We start from the raw sequence: 15,874 nt of genomic DNA, 5'->3' as shown, positions 1-15,874 counted from the left end.
CTGTCGAACCCTCATGGTCGAACCCTCGAACCTCGAACCCTGCCCGTCCCTTCTCCTACCCAGGCTATCTCCCGCCTCCCTAGACCTGAATCTGATTCCCAAAGGAGAGATAACTGTGATGTGTGTGGGAGTCAGAGGACCTGAGTTCTAATCCCAGCTCTGCCACTTGTCTGCTGTGCTGTCTCGGGCAAGTTACTTAGCTTCTCTGTGCCAGAGAACAGAAGACAGAGTTGGTGGACACGTTCTCTGCCCACAAGGAGAAAGACGTTAATAGAAATCAATAAATGAGAGATATGGATATAAGCGCTGTGGTACTGAGGGAGGGGCCAATAAAGGGTGCGAATCTAAGCACCATGGTGTCGCAGGAAGGAGTGGGAGAAGAGAAAAAGGGGTCTCAGTTGGGGAATGCCTCTTGGAGGAGGTGTGTGCTTAGTACAGCGCTTGGCACATAGTAAGCACTTAACGAATACCACAATTATTAGTGTTATCATGTGCTTCTCAGCCCCTGAGACACCGGAAGGAACCGTAAGTTGCCGTTCAATCCCGCCCAATTCTCTGAGATGCTGGCCATCATGTTGGGCAGACCAGAAGCAGAAACCTGCACGCGGGGTCGGGGGGAGGTGAGGAACATGTCTGCTTGGAGCCTCCCCCCGAAATGAGATTGATTTCCTCCCGGTCCAATGTCCGGACTCCAGGAGAAGGCCGAATGCTGGGGCCTTTGGAAAAACTGGAATTGCTCACTGTGCTACTGTGGGATCTCTGGTAACAACACCTGCTCTGAAGAGAACTTGAATTCACACACCACTTTCCAACTTTACTACCTAGAGAAGCAGTGTGGCTTAGGGGAAAGAGCACGGGCTTGGAAGTCAGAGGTCATGGGTTCTAATCCCGGCTCCACCACTTGTCAGCTGTGTGACCGTGGGCCAGTCACTTAACTTCTCTGGGCCTCAGTTACCTCATCTGTCACACGGGGATTAAGACTGTGAGCCCCACGTGGGGCAACCTGATTACTTTGTATCTACCCCAGCACTTAACACAGTGCTTGGCACATAGTAAGCGCTTAACACATACCAACATTATTATTATTCGATGGCGAGATCTCCTGGAGCTCGGTGATAAAATCAGGGATTGTCTCTATTGCCGAACTGTACTTTCCAAGCGCTTAGTACAGTGCTCTGTACACAGTAGTGCTCAATAAATACGACTGAATGAGTGAATGAATGAAAAGCACTCGGAGGCTAGGCCTGCCTATCATCATTTCTCCAAGTAGGATGCCAGTCACCTGGCTGACCAAGACCAAGCAAAAGCCACTCAATGCCTGGGTCTTAATAATAATTGCGGTATTTGTTACACGCTTAGTATGTGCTGGGCACTGTACTAAGCGATGGAGTGGAGACGAGCAAATCGGGTTGGACACAATCCCTGTCCCATGTGGGGCTCACAGTCTCGATCCCCATTTAATAAGTACCACAGAAAAGGGGGAGGCAGCTAGGGCCCCCCCAAAAAGCGTAGTTACCTTAAACACAACTAAGGGAAAGGCGAGGGTCTTTGAAATTCAGATGCAAACATTTTCCGAGCAGTCTGGAGATCCCGGCGTAATTTCTCCCGGCAGATTTCTTCCCCGACTCCCCGAAGCCCTAGACGAAGCCCTAGCCGGCACCATTAGCAGCACTCCGCCGTAATATTCACGGAGATATTATCACCATGGCTTCTCTTATGTTTTAACAACTCCTCTTCAAATAGACTCTTGCCATCATAGAGACGCCAGCCCCGTGAGCACTGGATGGGTGTCTTTTCCCATCTAGAGCCTGCCGAAATGACACCTGCAATTTTCTGCTTGATATCAAAAGGTTTCTTTTGATATCCTGCCTCTGGCCTGGAACCCCCTCCCTCTTCGTATCCGACGGGCAACCGCGCTCCCCCTCTTCAAAGCCTCACTGAAGGCACATCTCCTCCAAGAGGCCTTCCCCGACGAAGCCCACTTTTCCCCTTCTCCCGCTCCCTTCTGCGTGGCCCTGATCGGCTCCCTTAATTCACCCTTCCCTCAGATCCAAAGCACTTACGTACATATCCTTCTTATTTATCTGTATCTGGGCCTGTCTCCCCTGCCCATATTGTAAAGTTTGCTCTGGGCAGGGAACTTGTCTACTGACTCTGTTCTGTTGTCCTCTCCCAGGTGCTCAGAACAATGCTCTACACCCTATAAGTGCTCAATAAATACCACGGATTGATTGATTTCTTTCTGCCTTACTCCCTGACTTGGGGAATTGCAACTCCTGGACTGTGGCAGAATGGATAGAGAACGGGCCTGGAAATCAGAAGGCTGTGGAAATTAATCCCAGCTCCGCCACTTGTCTGCTGTGTGACCCTGAGCTAGTCCCTTCACTTCTCTGGGCCTCAGTTTCCTCATCTGTAAAACCTGGATTGAGACTGTGAGCCTCACAAGGGACAGGGACTGTGTTCAACTTGATCTGTTTGCATCTACTCCAGCGCTTAGTACAGTTCCTGGCACGCAGTAAGTGCTTAACAAATACCTTAGGCCCAGTGGTCAGTCACTCAGTCCATCAGCCTATTGTACTTATTGAGTGCTTTGTGTGTGCAGAGCACTACAGTAAGCGCTTGGGAGAGTAATATAACAATATAACAGACACATTCCCTACCCACAGCGAGCTTACAGTCGAGAGGGGGAGACGGATATTAATATAAATAACTTACGGATTTTGACATAAGTGCTGTGGGGGTGGGAGGAGGGATGGATAAGGGGAGCAAGTCAGGGCGATGCAGAAGGGAGTGGGAGAAGAGGAAAGGAGGGCTTAGTCAAGGAATCCCTCTTGGACGAGATGTGTGTTCAGTAAGGCTTTGAAGGAGAGTGGAGAGAGTAATTGTCTGTTGGATGTGAGGAGGGAGGGCATCACAGGCCAGAGGCAGAATTTGGGCACGAGGTCGGCGACAAGAAAGACGAGATGGAGGTACAGTGAGAAGGTTGGCATTACAGGAGCGAAGTGGGAGGGCTCGGTTGGAGTAGGAGAGTAGTGAGGTAAGGTCAGAGGGGGCAAGGGGATTGATTGCTTTAAAGCCAAGGGTGAGGACTTTCCGTTTGATGCGGAGGTGGACAGGCAACTGGCTCCCAAGGCCCGGTGACCAGGCCTGGGTGGAGAACACATTTAAATAAGAAATGAGAGCTTCGGAGAGAAGATTTCGCGGGGGTGGGCGGGAGGCGGGGGGCAAGAGGAGACCGAAGCGGCTAGAACAACAACAACTGTGTATTCAAAGAGCGTCTTTCTTCCCCGGAGCACAAAGCGCTATTCCCCTAGCAGTAAGAGCGAGCAGGGGAGGCTTGCACTTCTGCTCCCGTCGCCTCCAGGTTAGGAGGCGAGCACGTGGCCCAAACCACCCCAAAAGAAGCAATATCCTCTGTGATCGTTTACTGTGCTTTTTTGATTCAATTCTGTACACGAGCCCACAGGCGTTTTTGGCAGTAGGCACGCTCAACAATCGGATAGAGGGGGAAAAAAAAGATTCCCCAGCTTGTGCAGAATGTGGAATTCTGACCACAAGGAACTCAACTGGCTCTGACCCAACTACCCCAGGGTAACCAGCTCGCTGGTTACCGTCCAACTTCACTCGCTGGAAACTCAAGGGGCCAGAAAGAAAGAAAACAAACAAACACACGGTCTTTCAAATTAGCCGGGTTCGGAGTTCAATCCAGCGATCCACCGTTTTTCTTGAGCACTAACTGTGGGCAGAATGCACGGTACTAAGCGCTTGTGGGGATCTGATGTAGCAACAGAACAGAGTTGGAAGACATATTCCCTGCCCCAAACGAGCTTACGGTCTAGGGGGATTTTCCGATCATTTGCCTGCACAACATCGGCACTTCCGAATGGCTGGGATTGCTAGCTGTTCCCAGTGAAACACACCATACTGGACAGTAATGGCTGGATGGGGTGGGGGGGTGTCTAAAAAATGGGATTGGACGAATAAGATCTGGGATCCCTCCTTCAGCCCACTCTCCAGGACCCGCCACAGAGTTACTCACCAATCACTGATATTTACTGAGCCCCTACTATGCACACGCACTGTAATAATAATAATAATAATGATGGCATTTGTTAAGCGCTTACTATGTGCAAAGCACTGTTCTAAGCGCTGGACAAGTAAGCACTTGGGAGAGTACCACAAAACAGAGCTGGTGGACCCGTTCCCTCCCCACAAGGAACCTAGAGTTTAGAGGATTGCACAGCAGCACGGCGTAGTGGATAGAAGGGATTCAGAAGGTCATGGGTTCTAATTCCCGCTCCGCCACTTGTCTGTTGGGTGACCTTGGGCAAGTCACTTCCCTTCTCTAGGCCTCAGTGACCTCAACTGTAAAATGGGGATAAAGGCTGTGAGTCCCAAGTGGGACAGGGACCGTGTCCAACCCGATACGCTTGCATCCACCCCACCACTTAGTACAGTGCCTGGCACACAGGAAGCACTTAACAAATACCATCGTTATTATTATTATCACTTTCGCCTGCCTTTCCTCTGAACTCCTCTGCTGTAGGGCCTGCAGTTCCCAAGAGGGGGGTCACCGTGATGCCCCTAGGCCCGTGCGCCCATTGTCCGGACAGGTACCAGAGGCGCCCTGCTCTATCAGTCCCCTCTGGACTCCATTTTGTCTTCTCCGTCCTACCATCATCATCATCATCATCAATTGTGTTTATTGAGCGCTTACTGTGCCCTATTGCATCGCCTGGGCCACCACTCCCCTCCTTCGGTGAGAATCGACCCACCGACTCCGTATCTGCACTCACCTGACGGCCAAACTCAATCGACCGATGATATTTACTGAGCGCTTCCTTTGTGCAGAGCACTGTGCTAAGCTCTTGGGAGAGGACGCTACAACAGAGTTGGTAGACATGTTCCCTGCCCACAATGAGCTTACAGTCTACAGACGAGCTTTTAGTCTTAAAGTAAACTCCACTTGGGTTTTCACTGATGGAAATTACCTTGCAGCCCCAGAGCACTTATTTACTTATCTGTGGTTCATTTATTTTGATTAATGCCTGTCTCCCCCTCTAGACTATAAGCTCATTGTGGGTAGGGAATGTGTCTGTTCATTCAATCGTGGTGCATCTGCACACAGTAAGCGATCAATAAATACGATTGATTGATTGATTGATTGATTCAATCGTGGTGTACTGTACTCTTCCAAGCGCTTAGTACAATGCCCTGCATACAGTAAGCACTCAATAAATACGACTGATTGAATGAATACCCAGCATCAGTTAAAATGAGTGCATTGGCTTGACATCATCTCGGATAGTGCTTTAATGAAGCCGTACGGCCTACTGGAAAGAGCGCAGGCTTGGGTTCTAACTCCAACTTCACTGCTCGTCTGCTGTGTGACCATGGGCAAGTCACATCACTTCTCTGTGCCTCAGTTTCCTCCAGCCCCATAGCACTTATGGCCGTATCTGTAATGTATTTACTTATATTAATGGCTGTCTCCTTCTCTAGACTGTCAGCTCATTGTGGGTAGGAAATGTGTCTGTTTATTCATTCATTCATTCATTATGTTATAGTGACAACTTGTACTTCCCAAGCGCTTAGTACAGTGCTCTGCACACAGTAAGCGCTCAATAAATATGATTGATTGATTGATTCAATCGTGGTGTACTGTACTCTTCCAAGCGCTTAGTACAATGCCCTGCATACAGTAAGCACTCAATAAATACGACTGATTGAATGAATACCCAGTATCAGTTAAAATGAGTGCATTGGCTTGACATCATCTCGGATAGTGCTTTAATGAAGCCGTACGGCCTACTGGAAAGAGCGCAGGCTTGGGTTCTAACTCCAGCTTCACTGCTCGTCTGCTGTGTGACCATGGGAAAGTCACATCACTTCTCTGTGCCTCAGTTTACTCCAGCCCCATACCACTTATGGCCGTATCTGTAATGTATTTACTTATATTAATGGCTGTCTCCCTCTCTAGACTGTCAGCTTATTGTGAGTAGGGAATGTGTCTGTTCATTCATTCATTCAATTGTATTTATTGAGCGCTTACTGTGTGCAGAGCACTGTTATATTGTTATATTGCACTCTCCCAAGCGCTTAATACAATGCTCTGCACAAAGTAAGTGTTCAATAAATACAACTGAATGAATGAGTGACTGTCCGGGGTCTGTTAAATTCAATGCATTGGCTTGACACCCTCTCGGGCAGTGCAGTGAAGCAGTGTGGCCTAGTGGAAAAGACCTGGGTTCTAACCCTGGCTCCGCCACTTGTCCGCTGTGTTACCTTGGGTAAGTCACTTTGCTTCTCCGCCTCCAGTACCTGTTCTTCCTGCTACTTAGACTGTGAGCCTCACATGGGGCCTGATGATATCGTATCTACCCCAACGCTTCGTACAGTGCTTGGCACATGGCAAGCGCTCAGCAAATACCACAACTGTTATTATTATTATGCCCACATGCTACCCAGTGGTTCAGTGGCTGAAAAGCAGATCCACTTGAAATGCTCCCAAGCTGAAGGGAATCCCACATACCACCTCCTATTAATCACCAGAACGCGACTGACGGGAGGATTGCAGGTAGCCAACACCCCCCTCCACCTGCAGACCCTCCCTCTTCAATGCGTCACCGTTTCTGGGTGTCCCGCCCCTCCCTCGCCACGCGCCAGCCCGCTGCCTCTCCTCCGCTGCCGGCTCGCCTTTCCCAAACTTCCGAGGATTTAGTCACCGACCGTGGATCCCAAGTGGGTGCCAAGCTGAGTCACCTAGCCTTTCCCACGTCGGGCCACTCAAGATTTGCGGCCTTTCCAGGGCACGGCTACAGGAATCGCAGCCGCTCGCGAGGCTTGTAACTGCCCGAAGATGCTCTTCTACTTCGATGGACCCCAGTTGCCACCCAAGCCCGAGAAACCTATCGAGAGTCGATATCCGCTGACAAGCACGCAATTATTTGAGCTTTATGTGCCGCATGGGGGACGGGTGGGACCGGGAAGAAAGAGAAAATGGAGGAGAGGAGAAAGCTCCCCTGAGCTGCTCTAAGAAGGCCCTGTGAGTATCTCTGATGATTTTCTTTGAATTAACTTTCCAGAGGCCCCAGCACTGTCCGCACACTTCGCTCCTCTAATGCCAATCTTCGCACTGTCCCCCGATCTCGTCTCTCTCACCACCGACCCCTCACCCACGTCCTGCCTCTGGCCTGGAATGCCCTCCCTCTTCATAGCTGACGGACAATTACGCTCCCCCGCTTCGAAGCCTTATTCAGAGGCCTTCCCTGACTAAGCCCTCTTTTCTTCTTCTTCCGCTCCTTTCTGCGTCACCCTGACTTGCTCCTTTTATTCATCCCCCCCCCCCAGCCCCACGGTACTTATGTCCATAGCTCTAATTTGCTTATATTAATGTCGGTTTCCCCCTCTAGAATGTATGGGCGGGGAATGTGTCTGTTTATTGTTAGATTGTACTCTCCCAAGCGCTTAGTACAGTGCTCTGCACACAGGGAGCGCTCAATAAATACAACTGCGTGACCTCTAGCCGGGCTGGCTCTGGAAACACTGAACCTGTCGCCAACCCCGGTCTACTGGAGAACACCAACTGTGTCCCACCTAGACTGTAAGCTCAATGTGGGCAGGAAATGTGTCTGTTTCTTGTTATCTTTGTACTCTCCCAAGCAATCAATCAATCAATCATATTTATTGAGCGCTTACTATGTGCAGAGCACTGTACTAAGCGCTTGGGAAGTACAAATTGGCAACATAAGCACTTAGTACAGTGCTCCGCACACAGTAAGGGCTCAATAAATACGACTGAATAAATGAATAATAAACTTGTATCTATACCAGCACTTAGGACAGTGACTGGCCAGGTACCAATAAAAAGCAAAAGAAAAAAAGGCAAAGGCTCCTCTGATTACTGACAACATGCTCACGATTCCTCAACTCCTAGGAGTTAAAACTCTTAACTTGTATCTTACCTTGTATCTCCCCCAGCGCTTAGAACAGTGTAAGTTCAATTATGTGAGAACATAGTAAGTGCTTAACAAATACCAAAATTATTACTATTATTTTTATTAAAGAGCAGCTCTCTCCCACACAGAACACACTCATTAAACACCACTGATTGACTCAACGAACACCACTAGGCCTAGCACGGCTTTGATAAACCATCAGGCAGTAGACAGGACATGAATGAAAAACGTGGCATACAGTGTTATTTCCCCAAAAGTTTGGCCCAAGGTCAAAAATTAAGATGATACAGAGAAACCACTTATGGAGAGAGAGAACGTGTCTCCCTATTTCCCAAAGTTCATTTTCCAGTCTTTACCTCATTTGTTTCTAAGGCAAAATCTCTGCTGCTCTCATCGACGCGCGCACACACACAGACATAGGACGTGCAACCATAAACAAATGCAGCATTGTTTGCAGCTAACAGCCACAATGTGTGGGAAAGGAACATCTCCAGTGTAAATCCTTGGGGACACAAGACCCGATTGTGAACATTCAATACTTAGAACAATCTGAAATTAGTCGGAGAATTGTTTTTGCCACGGTTCCGTCTCGCTTCACGCTGAACAGTCGCCCGAAAAACTCATCGCTTGGCAGTTCGGCTGAGGAGTGCTGCTGGCGACACAGTTTTCATTCGGTTCCCGTTGAGAGAATTCTGTCCCACTGGAAGGAGATGGGCTGTGTTTATCCCCCTTCAGTGGATAATTAGTAAATATGAGCACATTACATTGATTAAAAAAAAAAAGCCCTCAAAATAACAATGGGTCAATTATGCTATTGTGAAAACCTTTTCTCTAAACCTTTAGAGAAGCAGCGTGGCTCAGTGGAAAGAGCACAGGCTTTGGAGTCAGAAGTCATGGGTTCAAACCCCGGCTCTGCCAATTGTCAGTTGCGTGAGTTTGGGCAAGTCACTTAACTTCTCTGGGCCTCAGTTACCTCATCTGTAAAATGGGGATGAAGACTGTGAGCCCCCTGTGGGACCACCCGATCACCTAATAAGCTGTCCAGCGCTTAGAACAGTGCTTTGCACATAGTAAGTGCTTAATAAATGCTATTATTGTTATTATTATTGTTATAGTTCAATTTGTGGATACTGAGGACTCAATTTTAGACAGCCTGGATTTAGATGTAAGGTCTTCTACCAAGGAAAAATCATTTGCAAGAAAAAGCTGATCCAGTATAAAAGCTTTATTATTTACTCGTTTATTCAAAGCAGCGTGACCTCGTGGAAAGACCAGAGGCCCGGGAGTCAGAGGTCATGGGTTCTAATCCTGCTCCACCACATGCTGCGTGACTTGGGGCGAGTCATTTCACTCCTCTGAGCCTCAGGTACCTCATCTGTAAAATCGGGATTACTGCTGTGAGCCCCGTGTGAGACACAGACTGTGTCCAACCTGATTAGCTTTTACCATCATCATCATCAATCGTATTTATTGAGCGCTTACTGTGTGCAGAGCACTGTACTAAGCGCTTGGGAAGTACAAGTTGGCAACATATAGAGACGGTCCCTACCCAACAGTGGGCTCTACCCCAGCACTTGGTAGAGTGTCTGGCACATAAGTGTGTAACAAATACTTATTATAAAAAAACCTAACTTACTGACAGTGCTGTAAGTTACAGTGTACAATGACTGGTTTGTACCTGGCTAAAAAATGAAGCCCCTCTCGGGGTCGCACCTGGAGAGTTTCCAGTACTCTACCAGTCTCGGCTATGGGAGGGAGAGTCGAGTAGAGGCCTGTCCATTACATTCCCAGTTTGGCCAGTGGCTAGCGAGTGGAAGGCAATTTGCTACAAGTCCAAACTCACCCGAGCTGGGCAGCAGAGGCACGGGAGGGAGTCGAGGGCAAACACTCAAGCTTACCGCGCAGAAGGCGGCAATGGTGAACTGCTTCCCGATTTTTACCAAGTTGTATCATCAATCGTATTTATTGAGCGCTTACTGTGTGCAGAGCACTGTACTAAGCGCTTGGGAATTACAAATTGGCAACATATAGAGACAGTCCCTGCCCAACAGTGGGCTCACAGTCTAAAAGGGGGAGACAGAGAACAAAACTAAACGTACTAACAAAACCAGAAAGATGGAGAGTGGGGCGTTCTGGGAGAGATGTGTCCGTGGTGTCGCTACGGGTTGGAAACGACTCAACAGCATAAGCCAAGATAAAATGAAGTGCCCCGAATGAGCGCTTAAGTACAGTGCTTTGCACACACTAAGCACCCAATAAATAAGATTGAATGAGTGACGGGAAGATGCCACATTTCCCCAGATTCCAAGTAATCCTCACTTCCCATGTAATGTAATGTCATGACACTTTAGTACAGTGCTCTGCACACAGTAAGCGCTCAATAAATACGATTGATGATGATGATGATGACACTTCCCATCGGGCAGGAGTGCCCAACCAGGACACAAGAGCCGCCAGAAGTGCTGACCACAAAGGACGTTTGCCTGGCGGTTTGAACTCGTCCCTCCCCCCGGCCAGCTCTGACCCTCATCGTCTCCTGAGACAATCAATCGTATTTATTGCACTCTTACTGCGTGCTGAGCACCGTACTAAGCGGCTGAGAGAGTCTACTGCTACAAGAGTCGGGAGACACGTTCCTTGCCCTCGACGAGCTTTCAGACTAGACGACAGGCTTCCAGTCTACTGACGGGCCCTGAGAGTACGGGGGAGAAAGGTGGTGGGGATGTGGTTACGGTCCCATGCTGGCACAACTTTGTGAGAAGCAGCATGGCCTAGGGGATAGGGTCTGGGCCCGGGAATCAGAAGGACCTGGGTTCTAATCCCGGCCCTGCCGCATGTCTGCTATGTGTGACCTTGGGCAAGCCACTTCACTTCTTTGGGACTCAGTCACCTCATCTGTAAAATGGGGATTAACGCTCTGAGCCCCATGTGGGACATGGACTGATTAGCTTGCACCTAATAATCATAGTAATGGTATTTTTTAAGCGCTTACTACATGCCAAGCACCGTTCTAAGCGCTGGGGTAGGGACAGGGTAATCGGGTTGTCCCACATGGCTGGCACACACTAAGCACTTAACAAATACCACCAACATCAACTATAACCTGCCATCCCCAAGGCATCAAGTTGGCCTGGCCTGGTGAGGAGCTAAAATGTTGAGGCTTAGAGGGAGGCAGTGTGGCCTAGAGGAAAGAGCACTAGTGGAAAGAGGAAGTCAGACGACCTGGGTTCTAATCTCGCCTCTGCCACTTGTCTGCTGGATGACCTTGTGCAAGTCACTTCACTTCTCTGGGCCTCAAGCTTCCTCATCTGTAAAATGGTGATTCACTCTCTGCTCTGCGACACATTGTGGGCAGGGAACGTATCTGTTATATTGCTGCATTGTACTCTCCTAAACACTTAATACAGTGCTCTGCATACAGTAAGTGCTCAGTGAATACCACTGATTGATCGACTAATGCCTGTCTCCCCCCCTCTAGACTGTAAGTTCGTGTTGGACAGGGGCCGTGTCTACCAATTCTGTTGTACTGTACTCTCCCAAGTGTTTAGTACAGTGCGCTGCACACAGTGAGCGCACCATAAATACGGTTGATCTGTCAGCCATGACCTAGTGGCAAGAGCCCAGAAGTCGTGGGTTCTAATCCCAGCTCCGCCACTTGTCTGCTATGCGTCCTCGGGCAAGTCACTTAACTTCTCTGTGCCTCAGTTACCTCGTCTGGAAAAATGGGGATTAAGAGTGTGAACCTCATGTGGGACAGGGACTGCGTCCAACCTGATTACTTTGTATCTACCCCAGGGCTTAGAACAGTGCTTGGCACATAGTAAGTGCTTAACAAACACTATCACTATTATTACTATTAAGACAGGGTCCTGATTATCTTGTGTCTACTCCAGTGCTTAGTCCAGTGGTTAGTGGGTGGTAAAAACCACAATTTTCAGTCAGTCAGACAATCAACTATTTATTGAGCACTCACTTTGTGCAGAGCACATAGTAAGCGCTTAACAAACACTATCACTATTATTACTATTAGGACAGGGTCCTGATTATCTTGTGTCTACTCCAGTGCTTAGTCCAGTGGTTAGTGGGTGGTAAAAACCACAATTTTCAGTCAGTCAGACAATCAACTGTATTTACTGAGCACTCACTTTGTGCAGAGCACAGAGTAAGCGCTTAACAAACACTATCACTATTATTACTATTAGGACAGGGTCCTGATTATCTTGTGTCTACTCCAGTGCTTAGTCCAGTGGTTAGTGGGTGGTAAAAACCACAATTTTCAGTCAGTCAGACAATCAACTGTATTTATTGAGCACTCACTTTGTGCAGAGCACTGTAGTAAGAGTACAATACAACAATAAACAGACACGTTTCCTGCCCACGATGAGCTTACGGTCTCTGTTATCATTCCACGTCAACCCGCTGAGGTACCACGCTCGTGATGCACATTGAAGAGAGCCTGGAAAGCCGAGACGGAAAATCCCCATCCCGGCATCGATTCTAATGACAATAATTGCGATACTTGAAAAGCGCTTCCACCTGCCAAGCAGTGCTCAAAGCATTTCACAACGCCCACTGCACCGCACTGCCGAGACACACAGCTCTCTTGCAGGAAAGAGTCCAGCGGTCTCGCCATTCGGACACTCTTTGCGGAAGAGCCCTCGGCCCCGGCTTCTCGTCCGCTGGACGGCAGACGTCCTCGCGGCTCGTTGAGGGAACCGTGAGGGGAATTTACGAAGCACTGAGACTCCTCCCTTGCCCTTAAGGCTCTTATGATCTAATGGAAAAGGCAGGCCGTGACAGCCAGCCGTACACACGAGCGGGTGAAGGGGAAGAGCCCGGGACGTGGAGGGCTCGTGCAAGTTCTAGCAAGAGCGTATCCAGGGATTCAATCAGTCAATTCATTCATTCCTTCCTTCAATCGTATTTACTGAGCGCTTACTGCGTGCAGAGGACTGTGATCAGCGCTCGGGAAGTACAGTTTGATAACAGAGACGATCGCTACCCAACAACGGGCTCACAGTCTCGAACGGGGGAGACAGACAACAAAACAAAGCAAGGGGCATACAGCAGATAAGTAGCGGAGCCGGGATTAGAACCCAGGTCCTCCCGATTCCCAGGCCCGGGCTCTACCCACTAGGCCTTGCTGTGGCAGAGTAGGTAGGGAAAGGCCAACGGATAAGGCCCTTGGAGATGCCAATGGATGACTGCGAGCCAAGGATACCACAACGTGAGGGTGGCAGTTGGCGGCGGGTGATGGTGATATCATAGTCGGCTGATGGAGCCGAAAGGCATACAGGCAGGGCGGCATATGACTCACTTGGCAGTACCTAGGCAGTCACCTAATAAACGCGTGTGGAGAAATGGACTGGCAGGGCCCGCGATTTCTTCTCTCTGAAATACACTCCAAACCCAAACGGCTCCGGGACTCGGGACAGGGCGGTGGACTCGAAACACAGAAGCAGGTGTGGCCTTGCGAAAAACGCCCGGACCTGGGAATTAGAGGACCCGGCTTCTAATCCCGGCTCGCCGCTTCCCTGCTGTGTGACCTTGGGCAAATCCCTTCACTTCTCTGGGCCTCCGTCCCCTCATCTGCAAAATGGAGATTCAATTCCTGCCCTGCCCTCTACTTAGACTGTAAGCCCCTTGTGGGACCTGATGATCTTGAATCTACCTCCGCATCTAGAAGGTCAAGGGTTCTAATTCCTGCTCTGCTACTTGTCTGCTGTGTGACCTTGGGCAAGTCACCTCATTTCTCTGGGCCTCAGTCTCCTCATCTGCAAAATGGGGATTCGAGTCAGAGGACATGGGTTCTAATCCCAGCTCCACCACTTGTCTGCTGCGTGGCCTTGGGCAAGCCACCTAACTTCTCTGTGTCTAAATTCCCTCATCTGTAAAATGGGGATTAAGAGTGTGAGCCCCACGTGGGACAACCCAATTACCTTGCACCTAACCCGGCGCTTAGAACAGTGTTTGGCACAAAGGAAGCATTTAACAAATACCATAATTATTATTATTATTACTTAGACTGTAAGCCCCTTTGGGACCTGATGATCTTGTATCTACTCCCACTCCTAGAAGGTCATGGGTTCTAATCCCCGTTCTGCTACTTGTCTGCTGTGTGACCTTGGGCAAGACGCTTCACTTCTCTGGGCCTCAGTTACCTCATCTGTAAAATGGGGATTGAGACTGTGAGCTCCATGCAGGACAGGGACTTTGTCCAACCTGACTTGCTTGTATTCACCCCAGCACCTACTACAGTCCTTGACAGGTAGTAAGCACTCAACAAATAGCCACTCTTATTATCATTATTATATTAGCATCATAACACAGGGCTTCCGGTTCTTCACCTTTGAAGACACTAAAATTGACCTTCCCCGGCCACAGACATTTTGTTACAAATCCCCTTTTCTTCTCCTCCCCAATTCACGGGGAGAGCATGCATTAATAATCATAATAAAACAGTGGCATTTGCCAAGTGCTTACTATGTGCTAAGTGCAGGGGTGAATAATAATAATAATGGTGGTATTTGTTAAACGCTTACTATGTGCAAAGCACTGTTCTAAATGCTGGGGGGGATACAAGGTGATTAGGTTGTCCCACTTGGGGTTCACGGTCCTAATCCCCATTTTATAGATGAGGTAACTGAGGCACAGAGAAGTTAAGCGGCTTGTCCCAGGTCACACAGCTGACAAGTGACGGAGCTGGGATTCGAACCCATGACCTCTGACTCCCAAGCCCGCGTTCTTTCCACTGGGCCAGCAAGTCAGGTTGGTCGCAGTCCCTGTTCCCACACGGAGCTCAGTCTCGATCCCCATTTTACAATCAACTGTATTTATTGAGCGCTCACTTTGTGCAGAGCACTGTAGTAAGAGTACAATACAACAATAAACAGACACGTTTCCTGCCCACGACGAGCTTACGGTCTCTGTTATTATTCCACGTCGACCCGCTGAGGTACAGAGGAGGTAACTGAGGCCCAGAGAAGTACAGCGACTCACCCAAGGTCCCACAGCAGGCAAGTAAAGAATCAGGGATTCGAACCCATGACCTTCTGACCCAAGGCCTTGTGCACTATCCACTAGGCCGTTCTCTTGCCCCACCAGTGTATCTGAGAGATCAGGTCGGCATGGATTTTGAACACCTGAAATGTCTGTGTCCCCGTTTCCCCCCACCGCCCCCAATCCCGTGCTGCCGGGACGTCGGTTCACCACAACCGGCACCTGTTCGTCGACCCCGCTTACGATCTGGTGGCCGCCCCGTCTTCTCCCTGAGATTCCGGTCACCCGCCAGATTCTGGCGTTCCCCCCATCGGGATCCGATTAGGGACGTGGGTTGATGTTCTGCCATGCAGCAACGTACACTTTATACACTTATCTGCACAACTTCATTTGAAATTCTGCAGCTTGAGTGCATTACGGTCCTTGGATGAGTTTCCTCCCCAGATTCCTCCGCTTACTGTCCAGATTTTCTGAATTATCTTAAATGCCCTATGATCTACTGCAAATAAAAAATGTTCAAGAACACAAACCAAATGGAAATACACAATACGGAGTGCGTTGTCGCGGGGGAAATGGCGGGGGGGGGGGGTTATTTATTCGGTTGTGTATTCCGCAGACAGCCGGGCCACACTCTTTCAGCGTGGCTCAGTGGAAAGAGCACGGGCTTTGTAGTCGGAGGTCATGGGTTCAAACCCCGGCTCCGCCACTTGTCAGCTGTGTGACTCTGGGCAAGTCACTTCGCTTCTCTGGGCCTCAGTTACCTCATCTGTAAAATGGGATTACAACTGTGAGCTCCCCGTGGGACAACCTAATCACCTTGTAACCTCCCCAGCGCTTAGAACAGTGCTTTGCACATAGTAAACGCTTAATAAATGCCATCATCATTATTATTATTTCAGCAGAGGCAATGGGGATGC

The 15,874-nt window shown here is 49.2% G+C and overlaps 1 protein-coding gene and 1 non-coding gene across 5 annotated transcripts in view; one reads left to right on the top strand and one right to left on the bottom strand.

Annotated features, from left to right (window-relative positions):
• Positions 1 to 15,874, bottom strand: part of LOC119943539 (transcriptional enhancer factor TEF-1) — a 299,094-nt gene that overhangs the window by 133,299 nt on the left and 149,921 nt on the right. The window lies entirely within an intron of this gene.
• On the top strand, positions 9,654 to 9,791 carry LOC119944315. Its single transcript, XR_005455806.1, has one exon. It is a non-coding gene; the product is annotated as a small nucleolar RNA SNORA7 (small nucleolar RNA).

The sequence above is a fragment of the Tachyglossus aculeatus genome, chromosome 22 (genome assembly GCF_015852505.1).
Source record: "Tachyglossus aculeatus isolate mTacAcu1 chromosome 22, mTacAcu1.pri, whole genome shotgun sequence".
Lineage (NCBI taxonomy): Eukaryota > Metazoa > Chordata > Mammalia > Monotremata > Tachyglossidae > Tachyglossus > Tachyglossus aculeatus.
Note: the sequence above shows the minus strand (reverse complement) of the source record. Positions and strands in the feature narration are given on the sequence as shown.